The sequence below is a fragment of the Macrobrachium rosenbergii genome, chromosome 45 (genome assembly GCF_040412425.1).
Source record: "Macrobrachium rosenbergii isolate ZJJX-2024 chromosome 45, ASM4041242v1, whole genome shotgun sequence".
In the NCBI taxonomy this organism is placed as follows: domain Eukaryota; kingdom Metazoa; phylum Arthropoda; class Malacostraca; order Decapoda; family Palaemonidae; genus Macrobrachium; species Macrobrachium rosenbergii.
Genome location: NC_089785.1, coordinates 16451426 through 16478441, shown reverse-complemented (window position 1 = coordinate 16478441; position 27016 = coordinate 16451426). Strand labels below are relative to the sequence as shown.

The following is a 27016-nucleotide window of genomic DNA, read 5'->3' as shown; positions in this document are numbered from 1 at the left end:
TTGGCCTGGGCCCTGGGGAAGGCTCAGTGTAGTTCTGAACCTGGTGGCGGGTCGGTCCCGTCTTTAACAAGAGCTTACGAAATGGCGAAAAGGACTCGAGAAAGAACAAGGTACTTCGTTAGTTTCCCATACAATCTTTTGGTATATTCTTGATTTCGTAGACTCTGGAAGCTCAGATAACACCGGTAATCTTAGAAATTCCAATCGAAAGAAGCAGTGTGGTCACGGAATCAAGATTTTTGTAACAAAAAAATTCCCGATCTTTCCTAGGTAGCAATCCCCAAGGATTTTAAACCCGGTATGTATCCACCTCTGCGGCGTGTTTAGTAGAAGCCCGTTGGTGATGACCGTAAAAACGTGAACAAAAGACTGTAAAAATCATAAAGATAGTGACCCCAAAGAAATATTAGTCCCAGATAACGACCCCCCGAACTTTGCTGGGGGTCACTGTCTAGGAAAGATCCAAAATTCCTGTGGACTGGAAAACAATTCGAAGCTGAAAAGCCACTGTATACTTTCTGAAACATTGACTTTCCACATTTCAGTGAAAATGACGAGGCCCTTGGATCTGTTCGTGTTTCGGGGTCCATGACAAAACTTTCATCTCAAGTCCAGGAAGAGGATGAAAAGGATAAGGAACTTGCTGTGGACATCTGGGTTCTTGAAACGACCTCAGGCGACCCGCTACAGTCCCTTCTCGATCTCAGGTAATCGTGGTAAAGACCCAACTGTCTTGATTTGTTGTGTTCCAGATTCCCAAATCGGAAAGTCTTACAAGTGCAATTTAAGACAGTTATGTCAGAATAAAAAGAATTCATGAGAAGGAAAAGGTTACAGCTAGACTTACGATGATACGCACATCAAATGTCCCCGTCGACGTCTCAGGGTTTATTTACTGTTATTAGGGTTTATTTGGGTTTAGTTTTTATTAGGGTTTGTTTACTGTTAGGGTTCATTTTGGTTTATTTATTATTAGGTTTATTTATTTATTTGGGTAATTCTAAGCCGGCTGAATCAACATGAGTCGATAATCATCACGGCAACATACGTTTGAACTAGCTGAACCGTCGTTTCGACCGTAAGTCATTTAGGCCGTAAGCACGTTTACGTGCAAAATGGGCGCCGTGTTTAGTACCAGCCCCTTGGGGATGTACGTAAACATGAAAAACATGAAATAATAATGGTAAATACCATAAACATAACGTCTTACATTGTTTTGGATGTTACGGCCTAAAGTGACTTACGGCCGAAACGACCAGGACCGAGCTGAACAACCGTAGACGCTTTGGAATTCCTTCCGTTTCTCAAATCATTTGAAGTCATGGCTATTAATCCAGGCTCGGGGCAGATTTTAACTGAATAGTCTGAGGTTCATGTATTAATATTTTGAGGCTTTTAAAACACGATCATCAAGAACACGAAAGGCGACTTCACATTGTGTCGACTTTTGCATCAATTTCTTCGGTGAGTGCGATCCATGGATGCTAGGTGATGGGTGTGGGACATTTACACACGCACGCACGCGAGCGCACGTTAGACCGGCTTTATTGCATACATGCAATTCCGTATCTTATATCAGAAATGAAGAGAAAACTTTACAATCACGTTTCTGTCAACCGTTTACAACTTCCTTTGACAGCTCGAAGCCTGTGCCACGCCCCTGGTGTTTCATTACCCAGGGATTTGAAAAAAAAAATTCGGATTCCCTCGATTCTTTCCGAAAATGGGTAAGGAGTTATTTAGTAGTCTCTCTTTCTCTCTCTCTCAGTTTAAACCTTCGAACATTTCAAAGAACGCTTTCTGGTGTGTCAAAATTTTAAACATTGTTTTGTAGATCTTTCATTTTAATCTTAATTGTCCGTATATTGTTAAAATAAATCGGCCTTGAATTAACGGAAGCCAACCTACCAACAAAGTTCACCGCCATCGTTTCATAGTGACTTGACAGGTGACAGGCTCTGGCCCAGTCTGGCAAGCGAGTTCATCACTGTCTTGCTGGAGACGTGGTGGCCGGTCGAGTGCTAATGAACTGAGTCCTTTGAAGCGTTCGAAGAAAAGCTGCTTACTTTGGTGCTATTTACATCATTAGTGTTTCTGGGTAGGCAAGGTATTTAGTTTTGTATGGTTTCAGTTGGTGTCAAGTGTTCAAGTAATGAAATAAAAGTGACGTGAACGACAACTGTGTAACTGCGGCATTGTGGTATGATAGTTACGAAGGGTGCTTGTTACAAATAAAGATGGATGTAACTTTTATTTATGAGTTATCGTTGACGTGGATTACTTAAGAAAATGGTGGCTTTAATATTGTTGTACGAAGCCGCTTATCAGGAAAAAATTGTCATTACTTATAACTGAGAATAGATGGAAAGCAACGCCTGCTGCTTGCGTTGATGATATATTAAGTAAATTTAGGTGTTTTCAGCGTCATTACATTAACGTATAATCCACGTAGGCCTGCAAGTCGGGATACTGCCTGAGAACACGAGTAAATGAAAGTATTTTGGTTAATCCGAGATAACGAGCGAGTTTTGTTTGAAGTATCGACCATACTACTTTTGCAAAATTAAGTGTTGCAGTTTCATGACTGGCTCTGAAACTGCGGTAAATTCAGTGACTCCGTACTCTTAATTTTCAGTAAGAACGTTATCGCACTGATTGCAGTTCCTCGCAGGGGATATTCTGTAACTTGAATATGAATGGGATTTTAAACAAAACTACAAATAACGCTAGGTATTCGTTGAAATCAATGTTAAACCCTTGCACTGAGGCTTTGGCGATCAGAGGTGAATTGAATAAGTAATCCCCGTGTTGGGTGATGTGATTTAATCGAGTGAGTCTCGTGCCTTTGCTGTGATTTGGAGTTCTTGTGGCAGCTGACAGTATTAAGGAAGAACTCCCTCTATTTCGAGACTGCTGTTCAAAAAGGCAGGTTTGGGAGTGAGTGTTAAAGTTTATATATATATATATATATATATATATATATATATATATATATATATATATATATATATATATATATATATATATTATATATATATATATATATTTATATATATATATATATATATATATATATATATATATATATATATTATTGATTTTTCTAATCTGTATAGAGGTATGTTTTGGGTTATTATTGCAGTAAAACATTTGAAAGGAAAATTATGGTAAAATTTTGCTATGAAAGGGTAAGAAAGAAATGCCTGTTGCTTATGCTGATAATATATATGTATATTACAGCCTTAAGTATCCTTAAAGTATATTGTGATATAGGTAAATGTGTAGGTGGTGCGTGTATGACTCCAGGGGCAGGGAGGTCGTTTATAGACAAATATACAACATTAAAACGTGTTTAATGTTATTAACCTTGGTTACGTGCAAGTCAGTTAAGGCGATCAGACTACGGCACTCTACAGAAAGGTGTTCCCATTTGACAGCCAGCAGAATCCTTGTTCTTTTAAGGGAATGTATTTGTTGCGTGCACTAAGATGGTTGCGGGTTAAAATGTTTGTTTTTTGGCCGGATGATGTCTTGAACGGAAGATTGTCAAAATTGTTTAGTTTATCACGATGCATGTTGTAAGAGAATCTAGCCGGAATTTTAGCCAAACTTGCTGCTTAATAGGCATTTTAAAATCTGGCATTCAGTACTTCTTGTGTTAGTTTTAGGGAGATGGGAAGACGAGTTACTAACAGAGGCATTATTTTAGTCCAAGCAAAGGATATAGGTGGTGGAATTCACGGTAAAGGATACTTGACAGTTTCATATACAACGTTTTGAGTAAAACGAACCAAAGATGAATCGGGGTGATATTCGTTAAGAAGTTTTTAGATGGTTAATAAAGGCATAGCACTGCATTTTGTTAGGAAACTTGAGTTAAGCTGAAGTCTTGAAGCCTAAACTGAATATCTAGCCTGTATCTTTTTAGCTGTAAAAGTGTTTTAAAATCATGACTGACTGGGCCAGTAATAAATGATTTTGTCTTTGCAATGAGTGGAACATGGATTGAAATCAAACAACTTATTTTACCAGGAAATTTGTATGGTTTCTGAGTCTAAAGTCATATTCAGGTTTGGAGATCATTAGTTATCCAGTGCTGACTGAATAGGCAGTCATCTATTTCAGTATTAGTTACAAATATATGTTGATCAATTATAAACTCGTCTAGTTCTTTGAGTTACGAGTGAGGTCTCCAGGCTTTTGAGCATATCATGTTTAGCATCGAAAGAGAGGGAAAGTGTCTTTTATTGCCAAGCAAAGGATATATCTTAAGAAAATGTTCAGGGTTTATCGATAGTGTTTCATCACTGACGTGCGTTTGTGATTTGAATGGCAAATGTTGTATACAGAGTCACTTCACTACGTGATGTAGTCGAAATAAACGCTGCTAAATCTTGACGCACTGGATTGTAATATGCATTTTGAGAAGGAAATGGCACACTGCTCACCCTGCTTTTAGAATGGGTCAGTCGTGTTTAATATCAGATACTGGTAACGGAATAATTGAACAGTTGCACTGGGCATTATTCAGTGTATTTAATGTATTTAAACATTGCTGATCCTTTGGTACACGACACTATTCATGAAGAGAGCAATTTAGTGGTTTCCATTGCCCCAAAATCATGTCACTTGAGGAATTAAATGGTACAATTCTTTTGTAATTTCATTAGTATCAAACTTTTTTCCTGTTAAGTAATTAATGTAGATATTTTCTATTAAGAGATAAGGATTCACTTCAAGGGCTCCAGCCATTTCGAATTGTTGTGTACATCCATTAAGACAATTCGATACAACTCACGGTTTTTTTTATAAGATCGTTCACGTTAGATAACTGAAATAAAACAGAAAAAACGCAATAGATCTGATTAATAGCTTTAAATCTAGATGCAGTACTTGATAAACCAGGAAACTCAACCCTTAACAGAGAACAAAAAAGTCCGGCTACGTTGTCTATTATTGCAAAAAAATGTTGTCTTCATTCGATTATTTCAAAACAATATTTGAACTCTGGAGTAAACATTGTCCTCAGTCAGGTTTTAGGAACCGTTTAGCTTTGTTTTTTTTTTTTTCTTTTCTTTTTTAATTAGTATCGCGAAATCAGCATATACAGTAGTCTTGAACTTTTGGATTGGAGAAGTCATTACGGTATTTTAAACTGTTATTATATTACAATAACTATTATGAGCAATTAAAGTAACAGCCAAAATAATAATGAATTAATAAAAGAAGTAGAAAAATCAATGTTATTTTAGCGTTTGGTTTATTTGTAGACCGTTCTTGATATTTGAATTGTGCAGCTTCAGTTAAGTTGTAGGTAAATTTTTTCAGTTTGCCGGGTGAGTGTCTATAGTGACGCGAATGCGACAATTCTGATTTTTAAAAAATTAAATCGTAAATGTTTGAAGAAATCCGGTTTAGTGTTTTAAATTGCTTGTGTGGAAACGAACTGGGTTGTATCAAATCGGCTCTATAGATGTACCGAAACGACGGAGGAGGAACCAAGAACCACTTAACACCAAAATGCGTAACTGTCGTCGAGGTAGAATGCTGTTCAACATTCATGGCGAGGCAGGAGTCGACACTTGAAGTCTGTAAGATCTTCAGCTGATTAGATAATCCTTTCAAGAATCCCATTAATCTGTGGATAACTCAAGTTTCGATACGTGCAAAAATAATTACGTTTAGCTAAAAATGCGTAAATCATTTTTGCCATAAACGCTGACTTTACCTCAAGTTTCCCATATAGTTATTATATAAATATATGAACCTCAAGAAAGGAATAGGTTTCTAAAATTTACGCAGGACTGAAGCCTAAACCTTTTACCAGAACCGTCATCTTAAATGTACAATGACAGGGTCAGGAACCGTCTTGTAAACCCATATCCATTCAAGCTCTGAATCAGATTTCATACTGAATATTAGGTTGGTTGCTTTGTGTATATTTTATGTAGTCATTCATCCTGTGCCTCTGATTTATTTACAAAACCTGTCTATGAAAGTGAGGTTGGTGAAGTAATTTCATGTTAATTGCACTAAATAGGATATCAGCTGGTTTCTGAAGGTTTCCTTGCTGCCATTCGTTACCTGATAAACCAGAGGCGGAGGTTGTAGTTATTAAAAGGCTTACTGCTCACAAGAACCGCCTGCTCTCCTTCAATATATGTCATATTGGTGAAATGATATTTACCATATTAATTCGCCTTTAATACTGTTGTTCCACCCTACAACCTAACCCCCTTATTACTCAGCTGTTAGCGAAGTTCAGTGATGATTTTAATGACACTTCTTGCAGAATTAATCCTGCATTTTAACTTGTTTCTGTGCTACTTATGTTTTGCAAGCGTATTCTGCTGTACACCTTCAGCAAACCAGACTCTTCTACCAAAGGCAGCAAGCATACTGTAGGTAGATACTTTACTCAATGCTTCTCAGGGATAAAACAGGGCTGAGTTCTTAAGAGGGCCAGGACAACTTTTAACTAAATACATTATCAGGGTTAGTGGTGTTTCTGAGGGTTCCAGAAATGACTGGCACTTGTGTCTAGGTCTATTGATTCACTGAACAGACTTGCTGCATTATTTGTCGAGATTGTTAGCCCCCAGATACTACAATACACTAGTTCTGGGCCCCTTGTTAGGTTTAGAGTTAAATACAACTAACTCTTTACCAATAATGAATCTTCTTTCTTAGGTCTCTGGGCATTTTGGGTGGCTGATAGTCTGATCCACGACGAAGCAGCTTCAGGTCTTGGTTTTTTAACGACAATATTTTAATGTCGCCATAAACACCTGAATGGTAAGTGTGTGTGTGTGTGTGTTTCACTTTTTTCTTTTTACTTCATCAATGCTTAAGAAGCACATGGTTTATATATAGTGAATCAGAAATTAGTGGTGTGCCAACAAATATAGTCCATATTTCATTCAGTCATCGGATTCCCAGGAAAATGGAGGATAATATTTCCATGATAAAGCCTGGGGACTTCACAACATAATGAACGCTGATTTGTTGCATGTGTCCCTCCAAACTTCGATATTTCAGCCAAATATTTTTTTTCCTTAAAAGATTTCCTCATTGAAAAAATATAAAGTCAAATATCTGATTAATCCCAAGTGTTGTTGCTCTTTTGATTTATGGGTCTAATGACTAATTTGGCAAGAATGAGTGCAATAAACAGCTTTGTTGGCAACTTGCAAGGTCTGTCTTCCAGTTGTGTGCAATTCGTAAGACTAGTCAGTTTCAAAGCCACTTATTTTTGCATAATGCACTACCGTACAGTAACTGTATTAAGAAAAACTTATTAAGCCTTTCGATCAGTGTGAGGTCATGGATGTGTTTGACAATGCTATATCCAAAAAGTCGTTTGCATGGAATGCAGTGTTGTAAAAGGAGAATTTATTGACTGAATGTGTAGCACTGAGCTTAGCCCCATACACGAGACATTTCAGGCTGCTCTTCGTAGCATGTAATTAATGTTTATTCGTCCCTTGCCCTTCAGTATATTCATTTTAACATTACAGTTTCCACCGAGATGTTTACCGCCTTTTAACTGGTGTCACATTTCACACTAAGCTGCCTAAAGTCAGGAGGTGTGCAGTAGAACTGTATCTTATCCAACTCAATAGGGGAAGGTTGAAGCTTTATCATTTCATATTCGAATGGGTTTTGCTTCTACAGAGATTTTTTTTTCCTTTGCAGATTTATTGCTACAGTGCTCTCTGTGTGAAATGAAAGGAAATTAAGCTTATTCGAGGCACTCTGGTGGTGTACAGAGCATGCAGAAGACTATTTACAACACCTGGAATTTTTACAAAACAGAAATACTACAAGCTGGAAAAAATTATGGGGAGAAGACAAAGTCAAAATTATTGCTGCTGAAAAGAAGAAACAGAAACAGATTATGACTTCGAATGACACTGGATAACTCTGTTATGAAGAAAATGGAGGACAGAGAGGACAGCTGCACGTCAGTCATTTCAAGAAAATTGGTGGAAAATTATCACTGAAGTCACATATCAATGAGGAACACACAGATCAGGTGTGCCGAGCTGAAAGTGCGAACTCTCCACCTGGTGCTTTCTACCTTCTGCCAAAGTTTAGCTGACTGGCAACTGTATGACTGACTTTGGGAGCAAAGTTCCAGTTCCATTTCACTGAGTAAGTAGAGGAACGATCAGCTTATTGATATTTCACTGCCAGCCACATGACAAGTCATGCTGCTCATTTAGGCTACATCTCTGATGTCTGTCTGCAATATCAGATTAGAGCCAAGCGTGACAGGGTTTTCGTTTCTTGCTGTTGTTTGAAAGCCCAATTCCCTGCCTTTGGGTTTGCTAGATAGTAGGCAGGAACACTGGGAATATCATTAATCCATTCATGCATGTCACTAATTGTATGACGAGTCAAGCATTGTCCTCGCATTATGAACCTATCAAGGCTATACTGACACCCCCTGGGTCATTTCACTACAAGAATGGATAGGTACATTACCTATCTTTTTGGGGGCACACCAAACACATTTGGCAAGCCCCAATAGAGTCTCATGCCTAGGAAGGCACAGTGACAAAGACCTATCCTGCCTTTCTCACTGAGTACACCTCCCCTCCAACAACACCCCCCTCCAACACCCGTTAAAGAGCAGCCGGGTAATGGTATTATGGGTATTACATCTCCACTCCTTTAAGCCAGTTTCTTTGCTTCACTTGCTGGTGAAGACAAGCTAGTGGTTAAGAATGTCCCAGCAGAGACCCACGGCTTCTTTATCTTACAAAAGTCCCATAGGTTGTCCACTTTTCCCAAAGGAAAATGGACCCCGAATGGCGAAAGAAGAGTGCTCGGGAATCTAAGAACACTGGCCACAGATAACTATCTCCAGCTAGTTCATTCCAGGCTGCAAGTGAGCAAGCATGGGTGTAACACCCTAACCATGCACATCACAGAGTACAAATAACTCCTTAGGGGATACCACGCTACTACTGGGGCATTATCTTATGGACTAATCATCCCTCTCCACTGAAGGATAACAGTAGCCACTAGTATGGATCTCACTGCCTGTGTGTTGAACCTCTGTGCATGGTAACACCCATATAAGAATGAATGTATCCCTGTGCAATGCAACAGTAAGACCTAGGGTGGCATCCAGCAGTTAGTAGAGCTGGCAAGCAATTATTCTGCAGACACAAGCAGGCTGTGAAATAACTAACAGGTCTGAACTACAGTTACTAGAGATGTGCTAAGTTGCAGTGTCCGTGAATGGAGGGGTTCCAAGCTGTATGTGCCCAGGCCTTGCCATATACAACATAATACAACTGTCTAAAAACAAAAAGTGTTAAAAAGACCACAAATTGAGACTATAATTGCAGTTGAACTTGTATTTTGTATAATTGACCACGTGAGAGCTAGACTTGATATGAAGACAATAGATTCTAAATGCTTGGGTCTATATGTTACTAGCATTGGAAACTTATTTAAGTAACATAAAAAAATAAAAAAAATTAAGTGTCACCAGCTACCCATGAATTTCATCATGTGTCAAGAACAAGAATGAAAAAGTGGCATAAGAGTGTTTAATCTCCCGAGCAACTAGAAGTTATCAAGCAGGATATTTAGAGACATATTTTTTATTATACCTTTAATGAGCTGCTTTCAAGTGTGTGTGCACATGGGATCGTGGAGGAGTGGGAATTTTTGGAACCAGAATATTCAAGTTGCTGCAGTAACTGAGGAGACGTGCAGACATGGAGATACCAAGTAGTTTGTGACACAGGAGAAGTAGGTTTTCAAGATGATAATACACTACTGTATAACTGGCGAGAGGACCTGCCTGATGAACCAAATGAGGGCTAATTGGAGGGACTGCCATAACCAGACAGGAAGGGAGAAATCAAGACAACTGATTTATTCCGTCAGAACTTGGAGAATCATAGGTGAGTACTGAAGTATTTAGGAATATGAAATCCTGTTTTAGATTTTATGAGACCGTACTTACTGTAGACAGGGTGTAACATGAAATTACTGTTATTTCACGAATGTGAACACAAGCAGAGAATTCAGAAGCTGTCCAACCACTCAACTCCCTTATTTTCTTTAAGCACTGAATGGGCTAAAGTGCCCCAGTGCTTGGCTTGACAGCCTAAATTTCATAAGTTAATCATTAATCAGTCAAAATTGAAAGCTTGCTAGAAAAATTCAGTGTACTATTTTTTTTTTAACTTTGGTAATGTAAAACTGTCTAGAAGTCTATGTCACCACCCAAAAAAATGTCAGCTAACCATATTCATATGGTCTACTTGAATTCTAAAAGGGTTAGATGTAAAGCTTTCAGTTTCAAAAACCTGTGGTTCAAGGCCACAGGTAGGAGACATGTTTGCAACTTACTTCAAAAAAATGACTGGTTAAAGGGTGTTCTGAAGGGATGATTCATGTCTTGAAAGATTTCCATACATAGGTCTGGCAAAAAAATCTATCGATAGTATTGACCTAAAATTTATTTCTACACAAAAATTAAAACTTCCTATTTCTCTCCGTGGTTTCGCCAGTACAGTAGAAAGGTTTCAGCCACAATGCGTAGCTCAGTAAATACTGTCGCCAAGGATTTGTTGGAGCTATTTTAGAAAATTTTGTTTCCGCGTTTTAGCTTCTTAAGATTTCACTGCGCAGTATTTCTGCGTTTCTAGGTAATGGAAAGGCAGGTTTATATATTTACTTAATACCTTTAATGCCAGGGTGTATGTACCGCATTAAGAGACAGGACCATATATTATTTTTGTAGTGAATGAGGAATATTATATCTGGACTACCTTACGCCCGGTGCATTGTCAGTAATACTGGACTGCATTTGAAATCTACGGCATAGATACAGAATTAAGCCAGGGCTATTTTCTTGGACTATTCTTGGTATTCAGGGCATTTTTGCCGAATCAGGTAGTTGGGATTACATTATAATTGTACTACTTTTAATGTGCAGGCCATATTTGCTTAATTTTTCTACTGAACTGACAGGAATACCATATTAACTATAAATACTGTATTCAGGGCCTTTTCCTAAGTTAAGAATCCGAACTACATTATTACTTGATTGTGATATTAAGAGGGGCTTTATTACTGAGCTGTCTTTGATATTCAAGGCAATTTTTTATTGTCTCCTTGCTCAAGTTAGTTTTAAATCAGATTCTACAGTGTTGTAATTATAGTCAAGAGTTTTTCAGCTTGAGGTGAAAGATTACCGCGTTTTCCACTTCAGTATTAATACCTGGACCAAAAATTTTGGCAACAAAGGGGCTTATTGGTGTTCCTGGTATAGAATGTTCCATAATCAAATGTTTAAGATGTGATTGTTAGGCTGATGGTAAAAAAAAAAAATGAGTGGTGCACCAGCAATGTAAAAGTGATAGGTTTGTGGTTAATATAATAGCCTTCAGAAAATCTTGGGAAAATACTGGTAATAGTTTTGACCTTAATCAGTAATGAGTGAATGCATTTTATAGGTAGGATTCATAACTTTTATATAAAATAAAATCTTGGTATTCTGGAATTTTGACGTTCTGTACGACTAGTTAAAGTTTCTCTGCCAATCTATGGTGACTGTGGATCAATTCTAGTGTGGTGTATATAATGGTTTGGTTTTTGAGAGGCACCATGAGAAATTCAGTTAGTGAGAACAATCAACACTCCTATCTAAAAATAATGGAGTACTTGGAGAATTTAAGACAAGGGAGAGGTGAAAATTTTGAGATTACGTGAAAATGCTGAAAATATTTAAAATATTATTACCAGGCCCATTTTGCTGATTGCAGCTTAAGAAACCTGTTACTTTTTTTTTTTTTTTGTGAAATTTGCATTTCAATCCAGTTTTCAATTACTCAGTATTTATTGTAACTGAGACCATATAAGATTTCATTTCATGAAGATGTCCTTGACAGAAGACTACAGACATTCAATACTGGTCGGAAGAGACCCTTCCCAGTTGTGCCCCTTTTAGTAAAAGGTCTGGTTATAATGAATCATCTTTATCTTAATGCCTTGTAAACAGCTCATCTCAACGTGACACGAGTTAACTTCTTCCCCCTCTTTTCAGCAAAGTGTCCGCGGCTTGCAAGTGTAAATGGGACAAGTTGTTTGAATATACCTTGCAAATTCACAAGTAATCTCTGTGAAAGAAGAACTTCAAGAGACGACTACACTGTTTAATGCGCCGGAATGCAGTGCATAATCGCCTTTGTCAACAGTTGCTTATGGCCAGGTGAAGTCGAAAAAGTAGTCTCATTAACACAAATATTGGAAAGAATCATACTTTCTAATAGATCATGATTTTACAGATGCCGACTATTAAAACTATGATAGTGTCAAGTTTACAGGTGCAGCAGTGTTAGTTTATGAAGGTCATATGAGGTGGTTCACTATGATTCAACGCACACAATTCATTACTTCACCCTGTTGCTGGTTTAATGTTCCAGGATGTACTGTATATTTCCCACGTTTATTTCATCTCAGTTTTACTGTTAGACACCAGGTAGCTCTGGAGTATTCAGCATATACAGACTTTTCATACCTAAATCTCATATCTGCTTAATCTTAACTAATGAGCATTTACCTAGAGATTTTGTAAGTTTATCATCTGGTAACATATACTAGCTTAGTAGTTTCAGGAGCCGTAGTTGTCTTGCTAAGACCTCTTATCACTTCAGTATCAGCTGTCAGTTATTACAGTATATTACAGGATGCACACTTCATTTTCCAGTTGAATTTATCTATCAGCTATTAAGCAGCTCACTGTTTCGGAATGTATATTGTTAACTTAATTATGTTATCAGTTTAATAACAGCTGTGTGGTGCCTCAATATACCTCAGAACACGTTTTTCTCCGTTAGATTAATAAGTTTAATAAGTAAAGTACTTCAGTACAAAAATATAAATTTCTAATCAGTTTAATATTAGTAGTCTGTATGTATGTTTCACAATATACGAGTATAGTTGTGTTTTGACTTGAATGTAGCGCAAGTTTGATAACAATCACGATTTTCTTACTCAGTATTAACCATCTAGCGTGAGTAAAGAGACACGTTCATTTGTCACGCAAGATTTATAGCTTTTTAGTAGTAGCTATTACAAAGCTCAATTTGTTTCAGGAAACATAGCCTATATTTTGTTCATTTAAATATGTTTCAGACAGCTATGGTTCGGGATACAAAGTTGTCACTTAAATTTCTAAGCAGTGTTAACTTAACATCAGCTACCAAGGAGTGTGGTACATTTCAGGATGCATCAATTTTACGTATCATTCTAATCAGTTTGATATCAGCAGTCAGGTAGTTAAGGATGTTTCAAGCTACTGGATATTAAACATGAAATTCTTATTAGCGTCATATCACTTATTAGGTAGTCCTGGCTACTTTATGTTGATGTCACGCATGTTAAACGATAGTGTCTCCATTAACTTTATTTACTTATTCATATACTTAAGATACCATTGTTATTCATATACCTAAGATACCATTGTTATTCATATACTTAAGATACCAATGTTATTCATATACGTAAGATACCATTGTTATTCATACACCTAAGATACCATTGTTATTCATATACTTAAGATACCATTGTTATTCATATACTTAAGATACCATTGTTATTCATATACTTAATATACCATTGTTAAGAATACCTAACCATTTAAATTAACTGCTTTATAGAATACATCTTCGATTAGTTTAGATTTGCAGTACCTATCCAGTAGGTCATTTGTAAAGTCACACTGATAGTCAGCTCAGTGGCCAGGTTAAACTGTTTTAATAATAATAATGATGTCAATAAACACTTACCTGGGTACGAAGGTCACATGAGATTAATACTAGTAGATTATGCTTGTTATTTTCAGTCATTTTCCTTTAGTTCATATACGAAAAGCAGCAAAAGGTTCATTAGATAGAAAGAATTGATTTTACTGATTTTGTGGAATACCTTCTTGTTGGTCAATATACTTAGGAATAGTGTGGAGTAAAACATGCGAGGTAGTATTAACCTTAATCGACTGCAAGAGCAAATTATCTCTCATTTTCCTTAAAAGATTCTTATAGATATTCTTGAACTAGCTTTCTTCGTAGTGGGGATATATATATTCCTTGTAGCCCTAATCCTTATTTTGTATCTTTATTGGTTTATATTGTTCCTTTAGAATTGATTTTGTAATGGTTTTGAGGTCTTGCGTTATTGAAATATTACATAAGCGTTGGTACTTTGCTTAAAAACGTAAATATTGAAAATCTTTAATACAATAGCGGTGTGCCATTATTGCGGTATGCCAGCCTGAAGCATTGACACATTTGTACTTAAGATGAGGTATCTCAATTTGTTTATTATTTTTATTTCAAATTTGATGTTGTAAAAACTTCCAATCTTTTCAAGCGCTTAAATCAAACTCTGAGGTTTGTACACAAGCTTATCATGAAAATAATGTGTCTTGCTTAACGTTAAACATAGGCAACAGTACGTAAACTATAAAATTTAGTACCGTAAAAATTGTAGAGTTTTATGAAGTGCATTATTATCATGGCATCTCTGCATATTTCAAGACACTGATGACACGTGAAGGTTCCAAATTGAAACTGTTATTTTGAGGAGTTTGGTGTTGCATTACTGGTAAATTATTAATAAGTGAACTCTAAGCTTCAGTTTTATTTTAAAGGGAGTTCTCAATACTGATATGTAATGACTGATTGATTATGAAATTTAGGTCTTGAAGACCAAGCGCCGGAACCCATCAGGATTATTCAGCGCACTGATACGTAATGATATTTTATGTAAATGATTGAGTCATACTGAATGCATTACCGGAGGATAATTATTTGGCTGTTCTGAAAAAGTTATAAGTATACTCAAAGCTTTGCTGTAAATGGTTAGGTATTGATAACAATGGTGTCTTCAGTATATGAATAAGTAAACTCAAAATGCTCTTTGGAACGTAATTGTACTCTCATGTCTTAATTTTACTTTGATTGGTAGACTTTCTGGGAAGATTAAAATCATATCGAGAACTAGTCATTAATTTTTCACGGACATTAAATATTTTCCAGACAACTGACATAAAAAGTAAATTCCTTTCTTAGTAGACTCATAGCTATTTAATTAACTACTATTTTTAATCAGTGTTCCGAGGTAAGCCAGTCACAGGTAGTATCTTTTTTTTTTTTTTTTCCTTGTAAGGCTCTCATAAAGGGATTGCTTTTCCATGAAATGTGTGATTCAGGGTAAGTCTGGGTTAAAGAGGTTGAACAGCAATATGGAAAAGACAAGGATGGAATGTGAAGGATTTTTGTTTTGTGTATACTTGCCCTGGGAATAGTTATCAAGAACGAAATCCTAACAGAAGAGTTCTGTCTCGGCTTTGGAATAAAATCAATTCTGAAAATGTTTGTATAGTAACGTTACAATACTGTATCTTAGATGCTTGGGGCTTTGCTAATGCAAATTGTCTGAGAAATTCATGTAGATTATTTCTGAGTTAAAGATGTTAGAATTTCAAGTGCAACAGCCTTCATTTCATGCAATTCTCATTGAATTTTTATATATAAAATTTGAATGATGGGAAAATTGTATACCAAATTGTGTAGTACTGATTTTATTGCACGAGGATTTCTACATTTAAGATTTTTGCTTCATTTAACATAATTGATGCCTTCATTTCTCAGCACAAGCAGAAATCAATATAATTATGTCAATGTTCATTGTCTCCTTGTTTGCAGTACGCCATGTGGTCTCATAAATTATTAATTTGTAGACTCACAGCTAGACATATTTTCCTCAGTGGCCAATGTTCACAGAAATTCCCTCTCAACTTGAAATCCAATACTATACATTGAAGGGCATTTCTTCAGTCTCCTGTTAATGCTGTTAAATAAACAGAAACACTTTCCATATTTACAAAACTAGAGAATTACATAGTTATAATGCATATTATCATGTTGTAGAGCAGTTACTGTACTTATTTTGTTTTCTGTCTGTTTCAGTTGACCGTGATCATTGCTGATGCTACTTAAATAAAGAGACTAAGCAAATGAACATGGTTTCCATTTTATGATCATGGTCTGCGACTCTACACACATCACCATCTTGAAACACTTCAAGACGCCATCCGTCAGCTGCCCAATCCCTGGCTGCGAGTACACAACACCAGACCTGGATGCCACCATTGTGGCTGCCTTGATCACCGCTCACAATTTTATTCACACAGTGCACACTGCTGCTGCAAAGGTCACAAAAGTCAAGTGTCCAGTGATGTAGTCAGCCAGCTCCAGTGAAGATTGGACCTACTTTCACAGTGGTTGCAATATGTTGATGCCACCAGAATTGATGGAAGTGACAAGGTGGTTCAGCAACTTGAGATGAACAGTTGCACATCGATCTTGCATGGTCAGTTGGGGGCAGCCTTGCGATCTGTGGATGAGGTCATGGCTGAAATGAAAAAACTTGGAAAATACTATGGTTACAAGAGTCACCCTATACGCCAAGACCGCAAGGAACCTATTCGAAGCTTTGATGCACGTCTCTTGAGGCCAGGCTGGGGTTTGAAAGTCTGATTCAGTGCCTTGGTTACGAGGAGGTCAACTAAACAGACACAATTCTTAGAGATTTTCTCACTTGGGACATGGCAGACCCCCAGATACAACTTTTATCTTCTGGGTGACAAACCAAGACATGACATTAGAGGATGTTTTTTGGTTTGTTGCATCCAAAGAGACTGGTAAATGCTCTGCATCACGTCTAGTTGACTCACATGCCATTGAAGCAGCTAGGAGTTCTTATAGAAAGTCCAAACATCCTGCCACCACAGACACTGTACAACTGGACCCATGCTCATACTGTGGCAAGCGTGGACATGGCAGAAGTGACAAGACAGTGTCCTGCGTATGGCCATATCTGTGATTTAAGTCAAAGCAATCACCATATGGAGTCAGTTCGTCGTCTTGGTCTTCCTAAACCTGTATTACCTGTGACAATGAAAATGCACATAAGGTGTAATTGTTGAAACAAGACAATAACATATGTAACTGAATCTTCAGACAAACTTTTGAATTGTGGAGCTTGTGTTGCTCTTTGAATCATCCCAGAAAGCTTTCCCACAGTTGGATTGAATAACTGTGTAACCATGACGACAGACAAGGCTTTGCTCCCGAAGAAAGTGCCAACCTAGTAGCAACGATTCTGACATAATCTTGTGGCTGCTCAGAATGACAACGGCCTCCACCACCACCAACACAGCGTCCATTTCCGACCACACACCATCCAAATTTCAAAAAGTGAAAGCTGTTCCACAGGACATAAAGATGGTTTTTGATGCATGGAACAGTTATAAAAGTGCACCTATTCATGCTGAGGACCATCTCACCACCTTTATCACCACATGGGGCAGATATCAATACACAACAGGCCCTCAGGGGTACATTGTGTCTGGAGATAGTTACACCAGGAAACATGATAGGATAGTATCTGAGTACCCAACAAAACAAAGTGGTCCACTAACCTTGAAGACATCGTTGTGTCTTTCAAGCGGTTCAGTGGCGAGACATTTGCAGTCATCATGGCATTGTGCTTAACCTGGAAAAATTTGTATTAGGGCAGGATACTGTTGAGTTCACAAAATTTGAAATCACGAGTGACAGTGTGCGCCAATGGAAATGCTACCTTGAGGCTTTTCTCGATTTCTAAACATCACCAATATGTGCTCTTGGTTTGGATTGGTCAATCAAGTCTCCCACACATTCAGCAAGGCTGACAGAATGATGTACTGTATCAGGAAACCTAATTTCAGTGGAATGAATGCCTTCAAGAACTCTCTGAAGTCAAATAATGCAATTGTGAGGGGAGAGTTGGGTTTAAAGTTTGATCCAGAAAAACCAACATGTTGGCTACAGACTGGTGGTCCAAGACAGGCACAGGATTGTGGCTTCTCCAGAAACATTGCAGTTGTGCGGAGAACAGCTCCTTTCTTCTGCAAAACGGGATGGAAGTGACATTAGTTGTTAGCAGGTTCACTGATGCTGCGGAAACCAGATACGCACCCATTGAGGGGAAGCCCTAGCTGTTTCAGATGCACTGGACAAATCACTGTGTTTTGTCTTGAGGTGCAACGATCTTATTTGCTGTAAATCATAAGCTTTTGTTGAAACTGTTTGGCAACTGCTCATTCAGTACAAGTCATTCCGAACACTCACCTACAGAACCTGAGGTAAAAAACACTGAGGTACAGATTTTCATATGGTCCACATCCCGGGTATTTGCCATTCAAGCCACATGGCACCCAATCAGGTCTCCCCAACCCATGAATCTCCCAGATGATGTGGCTGCTACCAAAGGCAATAATCCTGTTGGCGATCAAGACGATATGGAGGAATCCCCAGTCGCTTCTGCTTCTTCCTTCCTTTGTGCCCTGCAGTTGAAGTGACCTGGGAAATGGTCAGAACAGCCACAACCAGTGACTTGGACATGCATCTTCTCTCCGAAACCAATGAACATGGTTTCCCTGACACTCGTCAAGAGATGTCAGACTTAATCCCTGTCTTCTTCCAACTTCGTGACGACCTCTACACTATTGATAGCATTGTGATGTACAAGGACAGAATTGTGATTCCCAAATCGGAAGTTGTAGCCGTGTTGCAGGGGGTCACGACCCTGACTGCTTGTGCTGTGAGTCTTCAGTGTTTTGGCCAGGTGTAACATCAGTGATTATAGCCAAATGAGCAAGGTGCAGCGCATGTAATCAAATTGCTCCTTTGAACCCTAGTGCACTGCCTCCACCATTGATTGCTCCAGAGTATCCATTTCAGTGTGTTTGTGCAGACTATTTCCACTACAAAGGAACAATAGTGGACAAGTATTCTAATTGGCCTATCGTAGACAAGTCTGCTGCCGTATCCTTAGGGTTGATTCTTAGGAGAACTTCTGTCACTTTTGGCATTCTGGAGGAGTTTCCTTCTGATGACGGGCCTGAATTCACATCATATTCTACTGGACAATTCCTGCAGGACTGGGGCGTTCATCATAGATTGTCATCAGTTCCTCGTAGTAACTGCAGAGCTGTGAAAACTGTTAAGCAAAGTTAGCTGAGAATACTGGACCTGTTGGTGAACTAGACAGTGATGCTTTCCAAAGGCCTCTGCTATAATAGTAATGTAACACACCTGACTGGGTACAAAAGTTTCCCCTGCCATGTGTGTATTTGGTAGACCCATCCACAACTTCATTCCAGTGTTGTTTGGATGCTACAGACCACTTGATGCCTGGCATAGAGCCCTTGTCAAGTTTTGAGCGCCTCTTCTCTTGCAACACGTGTATTCAGAGTGGCTAACCCCATTTGTTGTCGGTGAGCACATACTGGTGAGCTAATGATGATTCATACATATTAAAAGAAAAGACCCCTCATCTTAAAATGTACAGCACATAACGTTATGAAAAACGTCACAAAAACTAGATATATCATAGTAGAAGAAATAACTAACAAAAATGTACCCAGGAGTCCAAAAATAAATCATAAACTAAACCTCTATTTTCTTCTCACTTTAATCTCTAGTCAAGGTCACTTTTAAATAATTATGCAATGAAAAACAACTCGTACCAATTTTATAAACTGTACGTAGCTAAAAGGTTAATACAAAAGTGCCAAACTAAGCAACATAACACTACAACTGAATACTAAAATGAAACAAATACTATCAAGATAAAATCACTCGTAAAAGAAACTGACAATATAAAACACCACCATGAATGGTAAGGCACCTTTACAATCATGATGCCACAAGACCACAAAGTCACTTTACTAGACCTCACTGGGTTTGCCTCAGGATGATATGTTCTTAAATTATATTACTTTTGTAATATAACTGTGAAGTACATACACAAACAACTGAGACAAAGCACTTGACTCATGAGGGTGACCCAAATGGTTGGGTTTTAACAGCAAAATTTTGATTTCAGTTACAAGGGATGAGACTTTCACGTTTCAACTCAATATTAATACTATGCTCCCATTCATCATTCAAATAAAACGTAACTTGTTTCAGCTTCTTCAATAGGGAACTGAAGGCCATCCTCTAAAAAGCGAAGATCTGACAATCACGAAGGCTGATAAAAGACTGAAGTACTGTATGTAAAATGTAAACAAAGAGAGAAAGCTGCAAATCAAAAAAGCCATGGTACAAAGTAAACAGCAAAATGCAGTTGAGTTCAAAGGGGTGCCAATGAGAACCTTTAGTAATCTACAGCAAAACAAACAAGCTACACTGTAATTGGTAGCCCCTATGGTTGACACAGATCAAAACCAACAATCAGAGGAACTAATGACCGGACAACCCCATGCATTCTTTGATGTAGGCTATGGTTCAGAGGGACACAGAAATAAGACAACTTCAAATTCTGGAGAAGAGATATCTTAGTGAAAGAACCTTCTCGGAATATGAGGAAGGGAACAGGCGGAGCAGTGAAGGAAGTGCTTTGAGATTCTTCTGTGAAGAGAAAGATTATGAACTGAAGTGTATTAATTTGATAAAGGAATCAATACAGAATCAAACATTGGAAAAGGTTAGGAGAATCTTTCACATGTCAATACAGCAGCAGGAGAATTAATCATTAGGGACTGAACAAGAATACATGGAATAAATACCTATTCAAAATGAACAAACATTACAAGCCTTTGCAGTAAGCCTGAAGGGCATTAACTAGCAGTATAGAATATCTCTTGTAAAATAGACATCATGGGAATAAACAAATACCAACAAATAAATGTGCAGTATATAAATGCAATCAATAGGCAGTCACAAGAAAGAAACAATGCAAGGTACTTTTAGGTAGAATCATAGAGGAGGAGGAGTTGGGACCAGAGAGATCACAAGATTTGTATGTAAAGATAAAATGCAGAGAAGGAGGAGGAAGACTGCTGAAACACAGTATAGTATACTAAAGTATGGCTGATGGTGGAAGAGGAATTTGCTTGCTAGTATATCTTCAGTAAGCATTCAAAAGAGTATCCACATAAGCAATTAGATGGGGCCCTATGAAAACAAAGGCACAAGAAGGTCTTGACTGTATCATGATATGAAAACTTAACGAGATTATTGTGAGAATTTAAGATAAACATTGGTGCCCTCACAAATCAGCACAGGGCTTATCAACATTAATCTCCAAAATACAAAATTCACTCCAAATTCCAATCAAATACGCCTACTTGAGAACTCATAACTTGAATGGGGCTGATGGCTATGATGATCAGTATACAGTACTGGACTTTCAATCCTCATGTCTTCTTCTTCTTCTTCTTCTTCTTTTAACGTGCTTTTTCCCATTTTTTATATGGGGTAAGCACGATGCCTTCTTTTGAAGGACTTTGAATTGGTGTTGGGGTAGACCGATCAAGGATGTAACCTGTAATAAAAAAAAGTATAAGTTTAATGTTGTAGTGTGGACAATCTTTCATACAATAAAATAATGCATCAACCTAAGATACTTCAACAGGGAATCAAAATAATGCAGCAACTAAAATACTTCAACAGGGAACTGAAGCCTAACAGACAAGGCCCATTAGTCCAACCCCCCAACCTCAAATTGGGACCACCTTGATGTGGTGAGGGGGCTGTCGAACCCAGGGATTAATTTTTTATCCCTAAGTTTGATCCCAAGTGTCCCACATATATAATTATACTGTATATTTTAGGAGTAATTTTGTGGATTTTTCCACTGTTGTCAAAATAACCAAACTTAATAAATGTGAAAACATATCATAGCATGGAGTGGAGTTGAATCTGCAGCTAAATAGTGGGAACTGTGGTAGAACCATCATCAACCCGATAATGTCCGGACCTGTTTTTTTCAGGCGGAACTATTCTTTGGAGCTGGACCACGGATTCCAGGGGGGGCATGGTTCTAAGAATAGGAGTCTCAGCTTTCTGTCCGGTTAGCCCATATTGTGATTAGGATGGGGATGACTGTATTATTACAATACACTCAGTCCTAGCAAGCAGGTTTTGCTTACACTCTGGGCCACACTAATCTTGATATGCCATCCCCCTCTTGGGGTAGGGTAGGGATCCAGACATTTGGGAGTCAGTTCCCACTTGTGCCATTATCGGAAGATTCAACTTCATAAAAAGCCAATGATTTCAATTCCCTTATGCAAAGTAGTCTTAAAGATTTCAGTACCCCTGGACCCCATGATGGTAAAATTCTGGCACAGTTGATGAATATTGGAACATCACTCCCAAATCTCCTTAGTATGGATATAAATTCTACAAAGGAACATCCTATTCCAAGTAAAATATCAATTCCCAAAAACTCAGAGTTTAGAAAATCAAAAAGAAACAAATAAAAACAAACTCCAGTATCATAACACTGGAACCATCCATAATGGACAATAATTCTAAAACAGAGACAAGTAATCCTCCTAAAACCCCACCAACACAAGACAACTCATCACCGATGAATGTGAAAAAATCAAAAAGAAATAACCATCAACTCAATCCTACGCTAGTTCATTTTGAAGATATTTTTGGACCAGACATGGTCCAAAGTTTTAATATTAAAAGCAGAAAAACAGATCTCACCAGCCATATTAGAGAACAAATTATTAAATATACACCCCACACAAGATATGGAATATAGACATATCAAAAACAATGAATGGGTAACACAAAGAAAAACCAAAGCGCAATCAACGTTTCTACAAATAACCAATATAAATGAAATAAAAGTAACAATAACCAGCCATGAAACAGTAAACTATACACAAGGAACAGTGATGCTCCCAGACAATGACGAAAAAGAGTTACCATCAAAACAAATATTAATTGAATCCCTTAAATTAAGATACAACATACAGTACATGACTTGGAATTATATACTATCCCAAGTAGAAAGGATGCAAATAATCATATTAAAATAGTTAAAATAAAATTTACAAACTGGGAACTACCACAAAAATAAAAATTCTAGGACTAAATAGAGAAGTTCACCCCTTTGTCTCTAAACCTCTCCAATGTTCAAAATGCCTAAAATACGGCCATTCCACAAAAAGATGTAGAAATAATGCTATATGTGCTGTATGTTCTGAAGATCATACAACAAATTGGAAATGCAAAACCTTTAAATGTGTCAATTGCAAACTGAATCATCATGCAAAACCTAAAGATTGTATATCTTGTCAATATTATACAGAATTACAAATGTTAATGGACAGAACTGGTATGCCTGTCAACAAAGCCAAACTCGAACTGAAGGTGAGAGGAATCAATGATCCAGTAAAATGCTATTCATATTCAAATGCTGTAACAACTCATAATAAACATAAAGAATCTCAACACAGAATAGCTGAGACACACCTCTCCCCCTCCTCTACTACACATGAAAGCCCAAGAGTACAGTTGCAACAGACCTCTCTTACATCACAACAGACCTCCCCAGTAATAAGCCCAGTTAATCGTTCAGAAACGAATTCCTGTGATATGGAAAAATTAACAGAGGTTAATAATCCAGATCTGGATACTCATAATGCACTAACATCATCCACAGAAAGCTTAACTCACAAAAATAACCATAATAAAAAAAGGAAATTAATTGACAGAACTCCCCCTAAGGGTAAAAAACCTAACATTCTGTTCACAGATCGATCTAACAAAACACCAGTCTCACCCACCATTAGATTACATTAACTGCATCACAAGTGGAAATCCATAGTGTTCCACAATTCAAGACAAATATAAATAACGATTCCCCAAATATGGATAAATCAACTAACTCTTCTGTACTCTGATCACCAAAATCAACAAAGAAATCTTCAATTAAACATCCCACTGAAAAATCAGAAACCCCCAAAATTCATCAAATCGCAACCTCGTCAAATCAACCCTCAATAAGAACAAAGAATAATAATAATAATAAACCTAAAAATTCAAATCAAAATTTTATACCAGCACATCAGAGATCCAATACACCTATACCAGAAATTCCTAACAAAAATATTCAACATCCAATAATGGAAACATAACTGGGACCCTGAGATCAAAACCATTCCTTCAACACTTGGAACATGATATATCTTGCGATGTCAAGAGTGTTTCATCATAACGGACAATCGTTTACCTAACAAAAACGAAAGTGTAACCCAAAATTTCATAAATAACTTTACTAGGTTCGGAAAATGCCCTTTAGCATTCCATCAAGATGGTGAACTATGTTTGGAATCCTTAAAACAAAAAAACAAAAATTTTCAAAGCTCAAATAGATTTGCTAATAAGGAAATATGAAGAAGAATCAATCAATGCATCAAATATTCAGCAATTAAACCTAGCTACAAAGTAACACAATCTCCCTTAAAATGTTACGGGATATAGCTAAATCAACAATTAACTTACAAAATCTAACACCAATCCCACCAAACAATGACCAATAAAATAATTCAATGGAACATGAATGGATTTTCTACTCGGCTTCGGCTAGGTGAAATCCAGAGAACACTAAAGGAACATAAACCTATTTGCATATGTCTACAGCATATTGGTACAACTCCAAAGAACTTTAGAAACTATAAATTAGCTTGCCACTCACCAATAGTGGATGGCAAGCTAGGAACAGCTATATAAGTTCATAACGATTCAACTTATGAACCCTTAAATATTACATCATTGTCATATCAAATGGCTGCAATTAAATTGCACATGCCAGACAATCAAATTATTTCTATTGTAAATCTATATAATCAGCCAAACTTTAACTTAAACTTTAGTGATATATAACAAACAATAAATAATGTAAATGGCCCCCTACTAATGGTAGTCGACTTTAATGCCCATAATCCATTATGGGACAGCACACAAGCTAGTAACTTGGCTGGCACAAACATTGAAAATTGCATAAATGATCAGAATTTACATTGAATGAAAGTGATTCACCAACGTACTTCTCAAAAACTCATTTAACTTTCTCCTCAATAGATATTTCATTATATTCACTGGAATTAATTGAAAAATTGGAATGGAATGTCCTAGACGATTCATATACAAGTGATCCCTTTTCAATTGTTTTGAATTATTTGAACAACAAAAAAATGACATTTTTATAATAAAATAAGATTTTATATCATACTTACCTGTTGTTTACATATAGCTGTAATTCTCGATCTCAACAGAAAATTCAAAACTGGCGGTCCCGCTAATATATGGTCAGGTGATACGACTACCCCGCCCTCTACCAGGTACCTGGATCCATTTCCATCAACAACTAATCATATTTTCTATGTCCCCTTGTCCCTTGCGGGAGGCGGGTGGGAATGTTTTATATGTAAACAACAGGTAAGTATGATATAAAATCTTATTTTATTATAAAAATGTCATTTTTATACATGAACTTACCTGTTGTTTACATATAGCTGATTGCCACATTGAGGCGGTGGGCATGGACAGCTGTAAGTGTTAAATGGAAAAAACCTGAGATCATCAGGCTAAGAAAAACGTCTTAACTTTGGATCCTTACCTGCTAAGGAAGCTGTTTTCTCGGTTACTGCCTCTGTAACCTGCTATCCTTAGTGCAACTGTGGGGCCTAGTAGCTCAGATGCAGGTTGCTATATGGAGAAAGGTCTGTTGGCCCAGCCGTCTTCGACACAATCAACCAAAGCATATAATGCCCCTGCTCAGGTGCAGTACTCTCAAAGCATCCACCATCATATCACCCAACCATAAAAACTCACACCAACCTATTAAAATTAGACCTACTAGGCCATCTAACCTCTTAGGCTCTAGTAGTCGACCAAAAAAAAACTTCTGCACCCAAGGAAACTAAGGAGAGGATCTAGAGCATCTGGTTTCCTTGCCCATCACCGTGTCAGACGCAATAAAGGGGCCCAACGTACTGCAGTCTTCATATGTGGTTTGGATCTGTCTCAGATAATGCGAGGCAAAAACAGACGAACATCTCCAATAAGTTGAACTTAGAATGTCCTTTAAAGCCATGTTCTTCTTGAAGGCTAAAGAAGTTGCAATAGCCCCTAATTTCATGAGGCCTCACTTTAACTAAGGGGAAATCCACATCCCTTAATTCCTTGTGTGCCTCCTGAATCAGTTCTTTCAAAAGGAAAGCAATCCCATTTTTAGATAGAGGGTTCTTGGGGTTCTTAGTTGAGCACCATAAAAATCATGAGTTCCTCTTACACTTCTGGTCCTGTCCAGATAGAATTTCAATGCTCTGACCGGACAGAGAAGTCTCTCCGTTTCTCTTCCACCCAAGGAGGATAGGCTAGCAATGGAAATTCCCTTGGCCATGGATTACTAGGGTTTTCGTTCTTAGCTAGGAAACCCAAGGTGAAGGAAACTACAGCCTTATCCGCACAAAAACCAACTCTTTTGTCCAGAGCATGAATCTCACTTACTCTCTTTGCCGAGGCCAGTGCCAAGAGAAAGAGAGTTTTCTTAGTTAGATTCCTAACGGAGCAGGAACTCAAAGGCTCAAAAGATTTGGAGGTAAGCCACTTTAGCACCACATCCAAATTCCAATGCGGTACACGAAGAGATTTGCCTTTAGTGGTAGCAAAGGATTTAAGGAGTTCTGCAATATCTTTGTCCGAGGAAAGGTCTATACCTCTATTCCTGAAAACTGCCGCCAGCATACTCCTATACCCCTTAATCGTGCTGACAGCCAATTTCTTCTCCTTGTGCAGAAACAAAAGAAAATCCACCACCTGGCTTAGAGTCGTAGAAGTGGAAGACACTCCAGACTCGGAGCACCACTCCCTGAAGCGCTTCCACTTCGCTTGATAGACCTTTGTAGACGAGGGCCTGGTTGATCTAGCCATTGCCTGCGCCACTCTTCTAGAGAAGCCTCTCCTCCTGTAGAGTCGCTCGAGAGTCTGAACCCTGTCAGATTTAGATCTGACGGGTTCCTGTGGAACTTTCTGCTGTGCAACTGGCACAGAAGGTCTGGTCTGAATGGCAACCTCCTTGGCCAATCCACTACTTTCTCCAGTAGCTCTGGAAACCATGATCTTCC

The 27016-nt window shown here is 37.8% G+C and overlaps 2 long non-coding RNA genes across 2 annotated transcripts in view; one reads left to right on the top strand and one right to left on the bottom strand.

Annotated features, from left to right (window-relative positions):
• Positions 1 to 18771, top strand: LOC136829715 (uncharacterized). Its single transcript, XR_010850455.1, has 6 exons — positions 1 to 110; positions 546 to 707; positions 6691 to 6795; positions 7696 to 9923; positions 12074 to 12238; positions 16002 to 18771. It is a non-coding gene; the product is annotated as an uncharacterized lncRNA (long non-coding RNA).
• The window catches only part of LOC136829716 (uncharacterized), a 27224-nt gene continuing 15805 nt past the window's right edge, over positions 15598 to 27016 (bottom strand). The window contains exon 2 of the long non-coding RNA XR_010850456.1: positions 15598 to 21408. This is a non-coding gene — a long non-coding RNA (uncharacterized lncRNA). The remainder of the gene's footprint in view (positions 21409 to 27016) is intronic.